General features: G+C 50.4%; 1 pseudogene; it reads left to right on the top strand.

Moving 5' to 3' along the window:
• Positions 1 to 1,489: 1,489 nt before the first annotated feature.
• Positions 1,490 to 3,132, top strand: LOC124690854 (annotated as a pseudogene).
• The last annotated feature ends 1,731 nt before the right edge of the window (positions 3,133 to 4,863 follow it).

The raw sequence follows: 4,863 nt of genomic DNA, 5'->3' as shown, positions 1-4,863 counted from the left end.
AAGAGGTGAGTGACGCGGGACGCCACCCTCGTCCGATCCCTGGCGGGATCTGAGGTTTCCCCCGGAGCTCTTCCGAAGTGGAGGAGCATGCAACAGCCTCAACGACGCCTTCAAGAAGGTAGCGGCGCCATAAGCGCCGCCGTCGTCTCGCCCCGGCCGCGAGACGGGAGCAAGGCGTTAGCTCGACGTTGCGCTCAACCACCACCGTAAGAAGGACCAAGCCGATCAACCCGAGCCGGTCCATGCCCGACGCACGCCAGCCCCATGCGCCCGGCGAGAACGTCGCAGCCACCTGCGGGAGCGAGCGCCGGGGCCCAGAACCACACCACAGCGGGCCACCCCATAGCCTGCCATGGAAACCAAATGACCTCACCAAAGAGGTCAGCCACCACTGTCCGGAGCCGCTGCTCCGGCATCCGGGAGCCACAGCGGACTAAAGTCCGACGAGCTCCCCCTCGACGCACACGGCAGGCCAGACACGAGACGACCGACCGGAGCCACCATATCCTGCCGCTGCCAAGGCACCGCAGCAGCACGCGACGGCGCAGCGCATCAGGGACGCGGCCGCACACAGCCAGATCAGGCCCGAGCGGGCCCGCACGGCCGCCGCCGGAAGTGATGCCGACGATGCACCCGTCATGGTGCCGGTCCACCCGCCGGTCCTGCCGCGTCGCTGCCACCCCCTCCGCCACCGAGGGGATCATCCCGCACCGCACGTCGGCCGGGAACCGCGCGCATCGCCGCCCGGCCATCCACATGGCCCGAGCGCCGCCGCATCTGCCGAGCCGCCGCCGTGGCCCGCCTCCCCATCAGATCCGGGCGTGCAGGCCCCCGATCCGCCACCCCACGGTCCCGGAGCCGCCGCTCCGGCTTCCCTGCGCCCGCGAACCGCCGCCGTCGCCCCAGCCAAGCCTGACGCCCGCGCGCGCTACCCCGAGGTAGGAGCCACCCCCGGCACCATTTGGCAGCGGGGGGCCGCCGCCACCGCGGCGCTAAGGCCGGCAGCAGCGGCGGCGAGGTCGGCCGGTAAGGAGGAGGTCGAGGGCGGTGCTGGGTTTCGCCCCCGGTGCCGCCTGGGGTGCGACACGGGGGGAGTGGTTCTACGCCTGTCTGCTTCTGCGGTAGTGTAAAATAGGTTGCATGCATCCAATGATCCAATTTGTTCCTTTATCGAAAACAAAATGCATCCAACTTGTTCGATGAGTTGGGGAAAATCCGTGCCGATGCGTAGTCGGGTCCGAAGAAGGACGGGGTCAGTCCGGTTCGTATTTGAAACGGAGCCGTATGCTTTTATACGTTTGCATCTCGTGCGTGATTATATATACTCAGGCGATCAACTACAGCCTACCTCAGCCCTCAGCCCAGGGCGTCGACGATTGGGCCGATCCTCGCACGGCGGAAGGATCGTCGTTCCACCGACCAGTTTTGCATCCGATCTTCGCGGTCGACGGCAGTTGCCTACTCCGTTGGTTCTTGAGATCGGATCGCCATGAAGCTCGACAACGTTGGGGGCGGCCGCCGCCCTGATGTAAGTCGTCATTGCCTCGTTCGGTTCAATCCTGCTAATTCAATCAGTATATCGATTTATCATCATGGGATACTGATTCCCTTCCTGACGGAATGCAGCTGCTGAATGTCGACAGGAACTTGAGCTGCCCGACGACGTGTTGCTCAACATCCTGGAGAGGGTGGGCACCCTCGACGCCGTCAGGACCTGCGTCGCCTCCAAGAATACGCTCAGGCTCCTCACCATGCTCTCGCAAATCGTCATCGTCCTGGGCGCCCGCGAACTGGTCCGAAAGAATGGCGTCGTAGCCGACGTGACCGACAGGATCCTTACCGCGAGGTCTCCGCAGATCCCCATCCGAAACCTGAAGCTCAAGTTCATCATGAGAGGCGACGACCATCTCAAGATCGGCAGATCCGTCGCCCTTGCCATGGCGAGACGGAAGATTGAAGCGGCAGAGTTCGAGATCCTGACGACCAAGTGTTATCACAATTGCACTCTGAAGGTTGATATCATCTACTTCGCGAATCAGTTCAATGCTTTTATTGGCGAGTGTCCTGATGCATTTGGTGGTCTCACACGGTTGCATTGGTCTCACACGGTTGCATCTGCAAAATATGAGGTTCGGTGAGTCAGGCATACCAAATATCCTGAGCACTTGCAAGCGGCTCGAGTCGTTGTCTCTTATCTTGTGCGATGCAGGAGTCCGTTCGGTGCTGCAAGTAGAACACGCTCGACTTATCGAGCTCGACATCACCGATGGGTATTTCGGTACAGTAGAGCTGAACTATGTGCCAAAGCTCCAACGAATGTGCTTTAGGTATTGGCATTATAATAATCCGCTGGTTCTTGGTTTTGTCCCCCGGCTTTCGAATCTAAGCCTAGCTAACGGATATGCTGATGATGCAAACGATACCATCAAGCTAAGCCAACTGCTTGTAAATGTCCCCTCGATAATCGATTTGCATCTCGATTTTCAACGTCGAAAGGTACTCACTCCATCCATTTTGCCCATTCTCACTCTATGTTGGTTACGTAGCACTATCCTCTGTTCCATATTAACTGTTACAAATTTATCTAGAAACGCATGTATCTAAGATATATGCGTATCTCGAAAAATATGCGATAGTTAATATGTAACGAAGGTAGTATGTTATAATACTAAGTTAAGCGACTTTTTCTGTATTATTTCAGGATGAAATTCATGCATTTGCACTTATGTTAATTTGTTTTTCCTGCCCCAGGTTTGGCTTCACCAAGAATCTGGCAAGTTGCTCGCGCCTCTCCTTAACAAACTATTGTTTCTGAATCTGGACAATATTCCCGAAAAATATGGTATTGCTTGGACATTGTCCATTCTTGAAGCTGCACCATCCTTACAGGAGCTTTGCATCACAGTATCGGATCATAAGTGCCTAACGGATTCGCAAGAAAATTTACCCAAGAAAACAGATGTGAAGTGGGAGCCATCTGTTGCCGATTTCAAGCACAACAATCTGGTTAAGCTAACCATCCACGGCTTTGAGTCCGGTGGCACCTTCACGAGCTACGTCAGGTGCGTCATGAAAGTAGCGGTGAATATCCATGAGATATCTCTACACGGCAGAAAGTTATGCAAGTTCTGATGTAATAAAAGCAGGCCTTCGAGATACTATCCACGAACCAGGAGGGAGAAGGACTGGTTAAGTAAGAAGATAACAGAGGCGTTGGTGACAGCTTCTCCTGCTGTGATTCAATTCCGCCCCTCCTGCTATTATTCACATCTGGACACAGAGTACTATGAGCATGAGCATCCGTAGAGTATGGGGATCCCTAGAGTATATGTTCCGTAGATCATTCATGGCATGAACATGATTATCATCTATTCTCCTATATATGTGGTTAATTAGAAGCAGTTCTCGTACTGCATAATTAGTAGATACGGTGTGTTACCTCTTGTTTCGGCATTGAGCCGGAGCATGTATTGTTGCCTAATTAACTATCTTGTACAAAATGTATATCGGCTAACCTTTAAAAATGATGTAAAATAGGGCACCTAAAAATGTTTTAGATCATTTGTTTTGGGTTTTAGGGCACAAAATTTAGTGCACCCGATGATGTAAAATAGTGCAGTACCAAAATTTTGGATGATGACTCTTTTGTTCACAATTGCAAACAAATATGAAAAAGAAATATCGAACCCATCTCAAACTGAATCTAAAACAAATAAAATTTAAATATTACTTGATTGTTACACCACACATAAATAATTCATCATTTATTACATAGGTACTTCATCACGGAGTACACAAATCAACACACGTCCACTCAAATTTCGACACATACAAGATGAACCAGTGGTTTTGTTGGCCAAATCAACACTCTTTGACGAGATCATTATGAATATCTTCGTGCACATCGGAATCTCGAATGTCATAGTACAAGTCAAGAAAGCGGAAATTTGGTCTTACCTCCTTTGCGGCCGCACCTGTTATCCGATCAACTCGTGGGAGCCATAGTCTAAATTTTTTCCACTCTCGTTCTCAACGATCAGGTTGTGAGTAATCATGCCAAAGTCAAAAATACCTCTTGATCCCAAAGTCTAGTCGGGCATGTCATAATAGTGAACTGGGCTTACAAAATTTTGCATGCTCTCTCGAGTCTCGACACATCTTGTCGACACATCTTGTCGATAGTATTTGTCCAGGATACTCTGGATTAGGAATAAAGTAGTTGAGCATCAACCTATTGTGCCCATCAATTATCGCCCCTCCGCAGCCTCTCACGGCAAATAACGAAACCACCGTGGTTCAGCCGCTTATTATTGTGCAATGCTAAAATCATAGCAACGTCCCCGCCTTCATCCATGTCAAATTTCTCGTCGGACGAGGAATCACCAGATAATTAAACTGATTTACCGCGGACGACAACAGCCCTCGTGTATGTGATGATGCGGCATTTCTTGTCGGCATGTCACGAGGATAAGTCCATATTATTTCAAAAACTTTGGTCAAGTAATCTGACGGAATTTCCAAATGGCTAGTCTAAATTGTTTCAAAGAAATCAGATCATTTAGCTCATATTTTTTTCATTCGCTGTAACATATAAAATTCTCTTAAATAGTTCAGAAATTTCACCAAATCCTATTGAATCTTCTGGAAAAAAAAAGTGACAAAACGGTCAAAGGCCGCACCACCGATGTTTCAAAATAGTTATTACTCCCTTTGTCTCCGCACAACAATTTTTCTAGATATAGAGCAGTGTATCATATCGTTTCGATTAGTTGAACTTGCCGTGTTTTTGAAGGGGTTTGGAGATTTTTGCCAAAGTTTGGTTTAATATCACGAAAAAGCGATGGTTTTCACGACGGCTGCTCC

This window comes from Lolium rigidum, chromosome 2 (genome assembly GCF_022539505.1).
Source record: "Lolium rigidum isolate FL_2022 chromosome 2, APGP_CSIRO_Lrig_0.1, whole genome shotgun sequence".
In the NCBI taxonomy this organism is placed as follows: Eukaryota; Viridiplantae; Streptophyta; class Magnoliopsida; order Poales; family Poaceae; genus Lolium; species Lolium rigidum.
The sequence above is the reverse complement of the archived record's forward strand: the minus strand, read 5'-3'. Positions and strand labels throughout refer to the sequence as shown.